Raw genomic sequence first — 15,211 nt, forward strand, 5'->3', positions numbered from 1 at the left:
GGTAGATTGAAGAGGTAAAACTAGAATGCATCATTCAGATGAGCAGTTAAAAGAGTTCATGACACAATTTGTCATGAAACCTTCCTTCTAATTCTTTTGTTGGTTTCAGAATTAGGAAGGATTAGGAGCATTTGATATATGACCAATATCCCCATATTGCGGCAAATAAATCTGTAATCATTGAAAGGGTGATAAAAACTATAAAGTGTCCTCAGATTCACTTTGATTTCTTTCTGCACTTTTTTTTAATGAATTTGACATACACACATGCATGTTTTAAAATGTGAGGTAAGTAAAATATGAAATATACCAGTGATTAGGCATGATTGCATTCATATAGCAAATCATAAATGATCATCACTTATGGACATAAGATGGATTCCAGTAATATTTTAAAATTTTGTTGCTAAGCATTGTCAAAAAACACATTAACTGCTGTTGCTAAGTAACTGCAAACTGGTCTCGAAACCAGTCTAAGAAATGATCGAGATACTTTTATTCTTCTTTGAAAGAGCTTTGATAAAAAAGACATGCAGTGTGCTCTGAAGAAATTCAAAATAAATCTGGTGTTTAGTAAAACATATCTACACCCAGACATTCTCTGGGTGACTTCACTCACTGTTCGGCATTTCAAATAGTCTAGGAGTTGAAAGATAAGATTGGAGGTCCCAGTACTCTTCATATCACAAGCAATGGTTCATTTTTTTTTTATTTTTTTTTATTTTTTTTTGGGGGGGGGGAAAATATAAATGCAAACTCAGATAAAAAAAACACTATTATATTATTGTCTTTATGATGGTCATTTAGAATCAGTGTTGAAAACTGTTTTTCTTTTCATTTGGGCCTCGTAACCAAGAATCATATCATTTGTTCTCCCATATGACATTCATACATATTATGATGTTTAGAACAACATTGATTTGTGTGGAGACACAAGGTGCGCTGTGACGATGAGGGTTACACAATATTCTGACTAATGGTTTATATCATTGTAAGACCATTCTCACCACTAAGGACACATTAATGAAACACTCTACTCATTTAGTCTTAATTTTACTTCTTTTTCACAGAATTTCTCCTTAGCCTTTGAGAGATTGTTTTCAGTCTTTATTCCACGGCAGGATCCAACATCCAATGGATTGTCAGTTCCTGTTGGTAAGTGTTGTGAGAAAATCTTTCAACTTGGCCGAGCATCCGCTTTTACCATTCGAGCGCCCGCTAAGACAGGTGGATTACAGCGCCGAAGGTTACCCCGTGATTGCAGGTGTATCGCCGCTCCTCTAGCTCCAACCTAAGAATCGCCGCTGATGAGGGAAACAGACGGCTTGCCTAACGTCAGCGACCGGGGTAGCCAACCAGACGGAGAGGTGAGCTCGCCAAGTGGGTAGCACCAGCCTTTTTCTCTCTCTTTTTTTGTTGTTGTTTTTTTGGCCGTGAAGACGCAGACAAGGAGGTAGCTTTTCAAAGCAGATTAACCCTTCTTCCACCTCCCACCCACCCCACTATGGTCCTCCTTTCTCCCCCATGATCAGGGCCTGACAGATGGAACAACCTGCTAAACTCATTGGGCATTGGGGCTAATCCCCTGCTTCCTCGTGAGTACTTGAACTTCTGGGCTGAGTTTTATCTCTTCACCGATCAAAGGAGGAAGCACCGTGGAACAAAAGGAAGAAGAACAAAAATAAAGCAGTGAAAAATACCTTGCAAGAAAGGATTTCTGAGGCTGTAATTGCTCCAACAAATTTGTAGGTAATTGGAAATTATCGTACAAGTGAGTGCTGGCTTATGATAGTCGGGAGATTTAGCTCCCATGTCTCTGGTCTGACTTGAAAGTGAGATGTGAAACATCATGACCAGACATGAGAGATTTGCTCTTAACATTCTACAATTCTCATAATATTTATTCTTTTTAAAATCTTTCTGAGCTTTCATTGTATGACAGAAGTTTCTGAAAGTTTTATGGAAGTTCAGTAGAGTCAAAATGATCATTTTTGTAGTTTACTTCTCTCATGAATGCAGTTTTTTGTTTATATGTTTGATTTGCATGACCTAACAAGGAAGCTGCAAAAATGACATTTCAATAATTCTTTGGTTCAGAAATTTTACATTTCTCTCAGGATTTCTTACAAGCAAGAAATATCATATCTATTTTACAATCTATTATCTTAATCTCCATAATCATGATATTATGCTAAATCTGTATTATTTTCCCTGCTGTTTATAAGGCATATTTTGTTTTACAAGGATATTCTAAACTAAAGACACACTTTAAGCCAGTATCTGTTTGTGATTTTTTTGAAATGTTGTTTTTAAAAAGCCTATGGGATGGGTATAAACTACATGCTCACTTTTTACACATGTTTAGACAGATTGTTCAATTCTGAAATACTGCCCTCTTGTGTTCAACACAATCTGCCACTTCATATTTTGTAATCTCCTACTCTCACCCCCATCCCCTCCCTCTCTCTATCATTAGCTCTCTATGTCTTCTCAATGTCTTCTAAATGTGTCATAACCAGTCCTGCAATGATTATCTATGAAATTTTGATAAAAGGTAGTTGAAAAAGGTTTTATGCTGAACTTTTTTTTTTTGATTTACATAACTCTTCAAGTGAAGCATAACATCTATGACATATTTTTTTTTTTGTTTCATTTTTTATATGTCCTGCCTATACGAATATTGGGGTTTTTTTTCGATTTTTTCCCCTTTCTCTGCATACAAAAAAAAAAAGTATTTTGTCATGATGGCCAATGGTATTTTCAGTACCGGTATACAAAATACAAACAAAATCTCACAAATGATACAATAAAGAATTGAACCCACTTTTATATATATATATATATATATATATATATATATATATATATATATATATATATATTATTTTTTTTTAAGCAGACTTTAACCTGTTGAAGACTAGTCCCGACTATACTCGGGCAAGTGTCTATGGAAAATGCATGTTGTAGCAAAATCAGCCCATCCTCGACGGTTAAAGGTCTAAACATTCATTGGGAAGCAGCACGGACAATCTTGACCAAACTCTAGGGTAAGGTTTCATGGCACGCAACTTGGATTCGGAGCTGCGAGATAACGTGGGCAGCCAACACCATGGGAGTTTAACTCTGAAGTGTATTTGTGTGCATAGACCGGAAGCTAAGTAGATAACGTTATTTGCCAAAAGATATCGCCCTACCTCAAGAGTTGAAAAGTTTAGAACAGGATGTCAAAAACAGGTAAATAAGCAAGGGAGCAAGAGCATAAAATAGTTTAACTTTGCAGGAAGAAGAACTGAGATGAATTGATTAAAAAACTGGAATATTATAATCATGTCAGTGATGTCCAATCATAAAAAAAAACAGTACATTTTTGTCATGCAACTAGATGAGTCACAGCTTGCATTAAAATGTAGCCCAAAGTGCCACTATTTTTTTCAATGAAATAAGTCTCAGAGCTTAAAATAAACCTAAACTCATCAACAGATAAATATTTCACACGGTTAGCAAACATCAATGAGAAACTTCTGTTCATTGTCGCTATATCAAGATAAAAATTATCATATATGATTAAAAGCATTTAAAATGGCAGAAGAAGGGGGTGTTCTCAGCCTCTAATTGATATGTTCAAGTAAATTTCTGAAGAGGTAGGAGGTCACAAGTTCATCAATATTCCTCAAGACATAATTATTTCTCTCCGATCTTGATATGGAGGGGTGTTACTCCTTTGTTTTCTGTCGTCGTCATTGACAATAAACGCTGGCAAACAGTTGACGCCAACCTGTCAATCAAGATGGGCGCGAGAGATAACGATAAGACCTAGACTCAGAACCGGAAGACCGATGGGAGTGATAAGTCCCCACTCAAACGTGTTGGTACTGGACACGACTGTTTACTCCCGACTTGGTTTGTCTTGCCAGGTCTGATGACGTTATTTACAGTATCTACCTTCTACATGATGACCAACTTTGAAGCTCACAATCACACTTTAGACTGAATTTAGACACCTCTACTCATAGAGAAATGGAATTAAGTTTCTTAATATATATCCCCACCCCCATCCCTAAAAAAAAAGAAAAGAAAATACAATGGGACCCTCTGCAATGATAACTTTCAAAATGGTGAATCAATCCAAATACAATTTCAGGGTATGAAACTCTAACTTATTACCCACATCTTACAGGAAACACCATCCAATTTGCTTCAGTGGTCAAAGAGAAATGAGGATTTTTGAAGAGCATATCAGCAATCCCTTCCCTCCAGGTTCTGTCCATTGTGTTCACACATTATGCAGTTTATCCAAGTGCTAAACTTAGAACACATGACATGCATCACAAGATCTAAATTTCTCTGTGACCACTTTCTAACCAAATTGAATGGGGTTTTCTGGAAAACATACACTGTAGGTAAGATGTTATATTTTTAGACCTTGAAATAGCATTTGGAAAGTTAAATCATATTGGAAATTATCAACGCAAAAATCTAATTGTCATTTTTGAGGGGACATACTGTACTACATAATCTGCAGACGGCTGAAATGGAATTTGGTCTGACCAGGTAATGTTTATGGAAACATTTAGCAATACTTTTGCAAAAACAAAAACATGTTGACCACTGGCATGAGGTTTGTGCATCATACAATGACTGCTCAATGAAATTCAGTAGCGTAGGTAAAGCAGACATATATTTCTTTGGCTGTAGTGTTATGGAACAAGGTTTTAAGAAATTGTTTGAATGATGTAGGCCTATGCATCTAAAATCAAAATTGTCAAAATGGTGCTTTTATTCTGTTACCCCATTGTTGATTCTCTTTATACTGAATGTCCTAATTGCATAAGGGAAATTACAGTTCACAACACGATCTCAGATGCGAATTATGACTTTAAAACATGTTCAGCGATAATTATTTTTCTTTGAGTGGTCACCTTCCACTTCCAGTGAATGTTGTGATAGCTGAAGTAGCAGCATTTCAAGTATTTATGTTTGCAGCTCCCATGGAAAAAAAAAAGAATTGTCCTACTGACCCTTGGTTGCTAGAACGAGTATTGACACACCAGGAATTTAATTGAGAAATAAATGAATGAAAGGAAGAAGAAAAAATCAAGAAGCCAGCAGTAGTCTTCATGTCTGCACCTCCCTGCTGATGCTAAAGTGATGTTGGGGATGAACATCGAGACACATACCGGTATTTTGATTCCATGAGTCATCCGCTCGTGCCAAGATGGAAGTCTAGGCTTATGGTCTGTCCGCAACTGGGATTTACTGGAAAACCTTCTTCTGATCAAAGTATCACTGGGAGTCTTTCAAATGCAGAAGTTATCAAAAGTGGCAAGCAACAAAGAGAGGCAGGCAAATTAAGAGACAAAGGGAGAAGTAGAATAGACATTGATGATGAGAGTCGAAACAACATTTTCTGTGGAAATGAAATTTTATATCAAATGAAGGAGAGGGAAATGATTGAACATCTTTTGATAAACATGGATTGAAAAAAAAATAAGTATGCCTATCAAACTTTTCATAAAGGAAACATGTGACAACATGTGAGCTTTCTTTTCTCCAAGTTGGTTCAATTGGGAGCACAAAGGGATCAAGCGGTTACATAGAGTTTGTACCGGGTGTGTGTATATCAAAGTGACTACAAATTCAAATCTTAAAAAGGACAATGCAAGTGCAATGAAAATACACTTCGCCAAATACCTGCCCCTAAATTGATAACCCCCACAAAAATGATAATAATAACAATGATAATAACTATATTAACTGCTTTTTATCAACTGCTTTCATTGATATAATCATTCACATTTGTTGTCAGTATTATTATTATCATTATTTCCAATACCATTATTTTGGTGGCTACTGAGCAGAGGCAAAGGCTTTGAGGGAATATCACTGTCTTTGTATGAGACAGGCAACTGAAAAGAAAATGTATTTGGATCCTTCTCAAAGAAATATGAATAACATCATCTCCACCATAGTGTTTGCCATTGGTTTGCACTGACTCTAAATGATTCTAGACTAGAGTACGGGCAGGATGTTATCGACATCGACTGCTTGGCCCTATAGCTCCCTCATCCCTCAACCCTACCTCACCCCGGCTAGATGATCCTGAACTTTTGAACCATCTCTCCCACAACATGGCATAGAGGGAGGGTTAAGATAGAGAGAGGGGACGGACAGAGATACAGATAAAGAGGGGGGGGGGGGGAGGTAGGCCTGGAGTGCGTGCATGATCTCAATGCAGATCTTTCACTTTGTCAAATTAATCCTTTTGGGACCACTGTCTCAAACGCCCATTGAAATTAAATAACATGATATGGTTTCTGAGTGTGCAAGGATTAATGAAAGCAACACTGACCATGGGATGAAAGTTTTGATGCTGATCAGAATAAAAACAAGTTACAGAGTATGACAAAGAATACAACAGAAAATGAGAGGGAGAGGGAGAGAGATTCTCAGGTCAGGAGACACTTGATCTGACTGATGCCGAAAGTCACAACAAAGTGAGCATGATCTAGAGCTAGATTTACATTTTTTAACAAAGAAAAAAAACAATGTTAAAAGTCAAGATAACAGCTTTGTTGCTGAGTAGAAAGAGAAAGAGAAAGAGAAAGAAAGAAGAAAATAAGAGAGAGAGAGAGAGTAAAAGAAAGAGAGAGAAAGAGAATTTTTGAAGACATAGTGTCATGCACTGATGTTCCTACTATACTCCCTGCCCTTCCAGATCAAGCGATCAGGATTTGATGTTAAAAGCAGCAAAAATGTGATGTTTAGTAACCAGGGCGTGTAGTCTGAAAGCGGAAGCAACTGTACATCATGGATAAACAGATCATAATCCATCTACAACCAATATGCTGCCCTCCCTAAAAGCTCACGAGCACGTCCCAAATCTTTTCTTCTACTTCTCCTCTTAATTGATTAGTAGATAATCATCTATAACCACTCAGAGTCTTGCCTGTCAGAGCGACAAGTGTGTCCGATTTCAGAGTATTCTGCCTTTCTTTGGCAAAAAGGAGGCTTTCTTGACCCGACTTCCCCCGATTTCATTTCCTTCAAGGATTTGATTTCCTTTTCGCGTATGTGTAAGGATAAGTCCGGGAGGGTGTGGATTTGGATTAACAAGGATAAAGGATTAAGAAAATTATCATATCTTGTGCAATGACCAGCTGACAGTCAATGTGTGAATGAGAACTCATCATTAACTTGCTGATTGCGGCAGGAAAATAAAATGTTCTCCCATATTTCATTCCCTGTCCTATGTCATTGATTGCATGGTATTCCATTGTCTCTACTCTAATATAATCCATGTATAGCTCTATACTCACATTTTATGACTGCAATGATATTATTCCCTAAACTTACTCTGCATGAATGACCCTGGCTGCAGTGGTCAATTCCATGTTTGATACATCAGAAGCCAAGCACATGCCATTCTTCCTCAGAACTGTTCTTTATTACCACCTGATCATTATAGAGTTCTGATTCTGACTTGACTAGCTTCCAGTCCACTATACATTCATGTGTCCCAAGAAACCACCTTAAAGCCTGAAACATTGAGTACCAGTTACATCTCAATGTTACTTTCCTTTCCAATTCTCCGACAGTGTCAGTCAAACTCACATCTTATCTAAACAGCATTGCACAATGTCTAGTTATAACAACTCCAACAGGGGTAGAAAGTATCTGCAGACTTATGACTTATTTGAAACACACACAACTTATAATAAAATTAAAGTTGCTGCACAACATTTTTCTTCTATTCTTCCACCAAGCCTTACAGATCTCCTTAAAACACTGGGATATGAAGAAAGATCTGTGCTATATGACTGCAGTGATATTTCAAAAGCTGATAACAAAAATTGTTACATCTAGGTCCTACATCTGTTTCTAATGACTTTTTTTTTCAAAGGATGTTATGTTATGCTTTTCTTCATTTTTTTCTCTGTAAATAGCACTAATGAAATATCATTATGTCACCTTTTTTTTTCATTTATCCTATGCACTCATCTATTTTTTGTGTTTTTTATTATTTAATATGTATTCCATTATATCTCCATAATTAGGTTGCGTCACCTTTCTTGTCACTTGGTCACAATGGCAACACTTTATTTCTTATGATAAGATGTCTGAGTGCGGGTGGAAATGAGATATAATAAAAAGTTTTATGCAAATTCAAGCAATTTTTAGCCCACATTCACTCTTAACTGATCAATTATTGCACATTAAAAGAAAAAATAGTGACCGAAAAAGTTTGATATGAAAAAAGGAAATATCTATATAGACACACAAAATCTAATCTGTACTTTTAAACATGTGCCACATAAGTTTTGCATATTTGTATCTGCTTGTTGAATTCCCTCATTGGGAATTGAGGGGTTAAGCCAAATTTGCCAAGTCATGCACTCGCCGTCGACTCTAGACAGTGTGTGTACAGAAGGGCGTGTCGGACGATTTCAGTGTCACACAAATTAATGAACGGCTTAAGTTATTAGCCGGAAAACCAAATACGAGGCAAGAAATAAGATATGGCTGTGACTGTACGGAGCTTGCACTCGCTCCTCTTCGTGACGATCACGTACAAGAAACTGAAGCCCAATTTGATTTCCAATGAGCACACCCGCTAAGATTTGTTTTCCTTCCTTTTCTACTCCGACTACTGAATTATGTATTTTCCATTAATGATTAATCCGCCTATTTTTTCCCCCCTTTCTTCTCTCAAGCTCCTTTGGCAATGAAACAAAATCAGTAGTTATGCATAAGATTTGCGGAGAATTACAGTTGATTTCATGCGGCACACCCTCCCGGTCTAATCTCACTGCTCTGATATCAAAGTCTAGGTTATTAATCTGTGACTTGTTTGTGGGTATATGATTCACTGGAAACAAGTTGAGGTATGGTGGCATGCCTGCCTATCATGTTATTCCCCAATCCATCAACTCTGGGTTTGGTGTTTAATTCTTTGCCTCATCGCCCCTTGCAAGCTTCAAACAATAACCAACATTAGTCTGGATGGCAGACTCTGCCAAACTTTTTCTTCCTTATCTCCTCTATCTACAGAAACAATGAAAATACTTTCACTTGCATTGATTAAGACTGTTCTCTAGAAACACTTGTCTTCACAAATGTAGAATGCTAGTAGAATTTTCCTTTGTTCCTGTACAACATTATTCTATGTCCTCCTTCATCCTAAAATAGTAATTATCTAAGTGTTGGTATACATATCTTTTTCAGAATCATTATATAGCTATTGCAACTATCATTACTACTATCATTTCTGATCCACATCTATTGCTTAGTCAAGAAATGAAGCAGCACAAGTTCTTCTGAACAAATATGACAACACTTTCAAACATTTTCTTTTGTCTTGCAACTTGATGTGACAAATTCATGCAAATATGTATCTCTACAAGAATCATATAAACAGGAATACTAGATCTTGATGTAGCATAATATTAAGTGTTAACTGCCCTTTCATCTTCACATTGTACTTCAAAAGTACGGGTAACTGGAATTACATTGGAATTTACATTACATAAATGCTGCACTCATTAACAGAAAATTATGTCACAGGAACATTATAGACAATACATGAGGCAAACCAGATATTGATTTCATCCATATAATACCAAATACCATTCACATCTACACAAACTACACAAATGCCACAGAGAGACTACAGGCAACTCCCATGATAACGAAGTCCTCGGGACCGGGACCGGCGGTTTTCTTTGGTTGTATCAAAATGTGGTTGTAGCCAAATGGGAAATTATATTATAAAAAGATATAGATGATAATTTCTAGACCATAATTTTTTACTTCGTTGTATTGAGAATTGTTTATAATTGTGTTCGTTACAAAGGGAGTGCACTGTACAACAATGCCAGATCTTGAAATAATTTTCAAAGGAAACAGGTGACATATTTCTCCCTTCATTGTCTGAACTTTGGATGGCTTATCACCGCAACATAAAGTAAAGGAGTACATATGTGTCATTTTTAGATATCTTAGAAAATAAGAATATGGGAAGGAAAAGGTTATTTGGCCCATCCACATTGCTGGGTCGATTTTGAACATTGTAACCATTGGTTGTGTGATTACACCCTGCACAATGCTATAAATTTTTCACGCCCAACATTTTTGTTAATGATGCTTCTGTTTATTGTTGTGTTAAAGAGCACAGAGCAGACCTTTTAACCTTTGTACCTCCTTAGTTACACTCATAGCAACAGAGAATCAATGTCTGTGACATTGGAAATTCTAACAAGATTCTTTATACCTATATGAATAAGAGCAAATGGGTGAATTGGATCATTAGTTCAAGAGGAATATGATCACTGCAGAGTCTGTTAGACAAATGTTCAAATATCTAGGTAGGTAGGCCTACCCATAATTCATTTTCTTTTTAATGTATGGCCCAGATTTTTGACCAAGAATGAGCTTAAGTTCTAATTTAGATTTGAGATTTTTCCTCCTAATGTTCCCCTACTGGGTATTGGACTCTACTATCTGGCATGATGAAAGAGAAAAACATTGAGATGAAGTTTATAATCTGGTTTATCTTGTCCATTTTCTGGGGCAGAATAAACCTCTCTTGGGTGTCCATTTTTCAAGTGGGGCTCCCGTGTTCTGCGAGAAGCAAGCCAACGATCAATATACGATGACAAATGAGTAAAAACCCATGTGCAATTTAGTGATAACTGCATTGAATCATTACCTAGTTTCTCTTGATTTACTATTGTCAGAACATGAGGCTACTAGAGGAAAGCAGACAAAAGAACTAAATAAAAAAGAAATTCTGACACAAAATTCAAACTAATCGAAAACTCAAATTGCAAGGCACTCGCATGACAGTTCCTACAAATGCATGTAGAAATAACAAATCTTTTAAAAAATATTCCAAACCATGAGCATGTTTCTGTAATAGATGGAATTGAGCATTCATGACTATCTGTTTTCAATTTGAGATAATAGAAGTTAGCAGACATATTGCAGAAGCAGACAGATTGCTGGTGAACACAAAATAAGAAGTAGAGGCACACAGGGAGAAAGTTGTCTCCCTGACAAGAGAAAGACAATCTATGCATTTAGAACCTGCTAATAGACTGATTTTACATTATACCACTGAAATTAAGACTTATGTTTGATGGATGAGCCAGGCAGTGGTAGTATTTCAGCTTTCAGACACACTTATAGTTATTAAGGTAGATGAACTGTTGCATAAAACTGGGTACACCAGCTCCTCAAAAGCGCCACCAATTTCAGTCTTTCTTAGACTGCTTTCATCATGCGGCACTCTACAGTGAGCCAACTCTACCGGAATAAAGGCGTGGTAATCCAGCCAGATTGGACGGCGAATCCGCAGAGCAAATGAACAAACAGCAGAAAGAAAAACTTTCCCCTGCTGTCCCAAGGTCCTCAAAATATTGTAACACATCTCAGCACCCCCTCGCAAATGAAGTGTCTACCTCTTGGCATACAGCATCTCAGAAAGTTAAGAACTTTATAGAAAAGTTTTGAAATTCACACACTGCCCCCCCCCCCCCTCCCCCTTAAAGAAAACTCCCTTCCTTGCACTTCCTTCCACTTCCTTCCACTTGTATACCAAACTACTTCCACAGCCACCGGTTGCATCTCACTGATGGATCCCATGGACTGCAGGTTTAGCCTAAATTGGAGGAGATTATGACCACAAGGAGTAACTCTTCAGGCGCGGCAAGGTGTCCTTCGACTCCTCAATTGGCCTAGTTTTTGAGATCCCCACCCTAACCCCAAGCTCAAACTTGTACTGAGGCAATACAGTGGCCCCCACTTGATTGGGATGGGGAGGGGGAAACAAACTTTTCTCCCTTTTCAATCTGGGCTTGCAGTGGACTCATGCAAATCACCCCACACAAAGCCCAGTATATACATGCTGGAGGTAGGCCCAGAACATTTAAACCATAAATTTTGTATTAGGTATAGACATACCATGTAGACTAAATGATGGTATAAATGGGGCAAACTGCACATTTGTTTTGAAAACAACAAAAAAAAAAAAACTGACACATATTCCATTTCAAATGGCAATGTTGACAGTTTGCAATCCAGCATACATCAGAAAATGGCGGATATGTTTGGAAAATAGAATCTCTGTCAGTATTTGCATGGATTTAGTCATGATTTTGTACCATTAATGACTGATGATGGCAGCATTCCACTTAAAAAGGATTAAACAGCTAAAATAAAATGAAGAAGATTTCTGTATAAGGTACCTCTGCACTTATACTTCTTATAAATGGGGGAAAAATGAATGACGCCCTACTGAAAAATTGCCTCACCCAATACTGAGACCAACTCAGGCAATATTGTAAGCAAATCAAACACTTTTATCATTTGAACTTATATCTTTGCACTTAAGCGATGTCCTCACTGATTCAGTTCCTGATTATCAGGTGTGCACAGTACTAGTGATGGTCAAAGCCCTTGAGCTACTTCCCTTTTGACCGAGGAAAAAGAAAAAAAAAAAACAATCTGGAAAATCTATTTTACAATCAGTGACAATAGCATTATCTTTATTCGTATGATACACATACAAAACATATGAGTAAGGCTCTTTAAATCTCTCTTTTTTCTTGTGACAACAGCAAATTAAAAAGTGGTAGTAAAATATCATTTACTTGATATATTAACCTATAGGGCTATAAGTATGAGAGATTTATGTCTTGTGACCAATGGTATCGATGTAATCTTTTCATTTTACAATGATTACTCAAAGATGATTGGATTTAATGTATCTGTAGATATTGGAGAATTTTATCGCAGGGTGCAGAACTGAAGATGATGATGTGAATTTATTTCTTAAGCCTGAGTTTACAGGACAGAAGGCCCAAGTTTGCCCTGAAACATCTTATCCTTCACAAGTACATTGACATTTAATACAAGCCTACTTGTCACAGTACAGGGAAGTCCACAGATTTTTTGTAATTTAATATGATATCTTTACTACCAGCTAAATGACCCATGTTTTGAAATGGGGCTCTTTGACACTTTAAATCATTGGTTTATCTCTCTACAAAGTCTGTCTCAAGTTCAGAGAGAAATTGGCTCTCCCACACCTCTCAAGTTCACATCATCAAGTGTCACAAAAGTAAACATAAGAGAATGCCAATCTCGCATCATTTTAAATCCCACGCAACCATTTTGCGTCGTTCCGGAGAGACAAACCCTCAGTGAGTAAGGGATGCTCTGGACACTGTGGTGGCAACTTGACACCGACTGAAATGAGCGCTCATCTCACGCCGTCCATCCTGTCCACTTTCCTTTCCGTGCTATGTTCCCTCTACAGCTGCCTGCGGGTGTATATTGCTCTCATGCTTCCTCATTTGATGGTCGAGGGGATGACATTATCATACGACAACTTCCCTTAACTGAATAGGAGCCCCTGACAAAGTGATACAAGGCAAGCCATCAGAGTCAATTAACCCTCCTGATTCCAGCCATGTGCTGTCTGAAACATCTTCCCTTGAAACAAGTATATAGCTATGTAGTAGTCATATGCATAAAATGCATAATGTATTTCTAATGATGATATTTTACCATGTTGGTGTCTTAAGTATCCAAGCTATGGAGTAACTCTTGAGTATTTGTTTTGTTGATCACTGTATCAAAAGAGTTTGAAGGAGTTTGTTTATCAAGAATATCTTCTTTGCTTCCAAATGGTTAAAACTATACATCCATGGGTTGCAAACAGACACTGTCTTGAACAAATATGATGTTAGCAAAGAAAAAAAAAACAGTTTTGTGTTTGAGTCAGTATAGAATGGTTTCTGTGGAATGACCATGGCACAAACTATTACACACCTGAATGTTAAACTGTAAAACATATCATATGATGTAATCATGTTTCTTTTTATTGGCATTCAATGAAAAGAAACATGCAGCTCACAAATGGAATGCTGTCGTATATCCCTTCATAAACTCCTGGACACTTTGCTTAATATGCCACACCATTTCATTAGCATTCAGTAATTGACCCAAACTTGTCCTACCCAAAAAAGTTAGCAAACCCATGTAGGTGTAACTATTGTTACACAATATGAATTTACGAGATTAGGTAATCTCTACTCCTTTATAATTACAGTGTAGTTTCCATCTTAGCGTGCCAAAGGGCAAAAAAAAAAAACAAAAACACTCTAGCATTTGGTCAATCAGTAAGCACTGCCCATTAAGAGTTAAAATTATTAAATGCAAATTGTAGCACTAGATGTTACAGATGATCATTGGACAGGGCTAGAACAAAAGGGGTTAATCCCACAGCCTCCCAGAGGGAATAATGAGGAACTAGGTTGACTAAAACTGTGTAAGATAGTTCCTGATGGTCTATTTCCTCTCAAGAAGATACCATGCCAGATGGGTGCACTTATCCTGTATGCTCTTGACATTGACAAAACAGAGCCGGCAACCATTTGTTGTCCTTTTCTGTTGATTTTGAAAAACTGGCTGCTTTGATTATTGGAGAAGAGAGTGTAAGATGTACAATTCTCTTCAGCAGGGACCAATCACACTCAGGATGTTCCCCTTTCCAGATCTTGTCTCAAGACCAACTTGAGGGTCATATGACAAGAAAAGCCAGCCTAAGACAACACATTCGCCTTAACAACACAGCAGCAGTGATGTGTAGTAAGAGGAGAATGTTACACTAATTCTTTTTTCATGTAGAATATCTTTTACTTTCTGATGGTGAGCGTATTATACATGGCATTTGTCCACAATGGTTTCAATACGGGAAGCAAAATGCAGGAGACTACAATTCTTGAAGAGCTTAATGACAGAGATGGGAGACCAGTCACCCTGTATGTGATTACCCCTTTTTTGATAAGTTTAAACCACGGAACCATGCCCTCAAGCAATGTCACATACTCTTATGAAGCGTGAACTAATTCTACCTCTTTGTTTTAAGGGCTACAAGCATACTATCAAGCCCCTCTGTATGTGTAATAAAACCATTTGAAATATTTTTTAACATTCTGTATATGCATACATGTGTTCATATTACATCATAATTTGTATGTTTGGCAATATGATGATATGAGTGCAAACCAATAAAAATGTTTAAAAAGCAAATCAAATAAACATTTTGGACCATTTGACAAACTTTTTCTTTAAACTCAACTGGCTAGAAATCATGTCTTTCAAAGTGAAGCAATGGTCTTTTACAGGTCATCATCTCATACCACATACA

The 15,211-nt window shown here is 37.1% G+C and overlaps 2 protein-coding genes across 2 annotated transcripts in view; one reads left to right on the forward strand and one right to left on the reverse strand.

Moving 5' to 3' along the window:
* The window catches only part of LOC139737672 (glutaminase kidney isoform, mitochondrial-like), a 98,907-nt gene extending 97,654 nt beyond the window's left edge, over nucleotides 1-1,253 (forward strand). The window contains exon 18 of the mRNA XM_071648348.1: nucleotides 1,122-1,253. The gene's annotated coding sequence lies outside the window, so the exon portion shown is untranslated. The remainder of the gene's footprint in view (nucleotides 1-1,121) is intronic.
* The window catches only part of LOC139737673 (uncharacterized), a 56,074-nt gene that overhangs the window by 2,360 nt on the left and 38,503 nt on the right, over nucleotides 1-15,211 (reverse strand). The gene's annotated exons all lie outside the window — the stretch shown is intronic.

This window comes from Diadema antillarum, unplaced genomic scaffold (genome assembly GCF_040938485.1).
Source record: "Diadema antillarum isolate AM-2024a unplaced genomic scaffold, OU_Dant_1.0 seq00000698_RagTag, whole genome shotgun sequence".
Classification (NCBI taxonomy): domain Eukaryota; kingdom Metazoa; phylum Echinodermata; class Echinoidea; order Diadematoida; family Diadematidae; genus Diadema; species Diadema antillarum.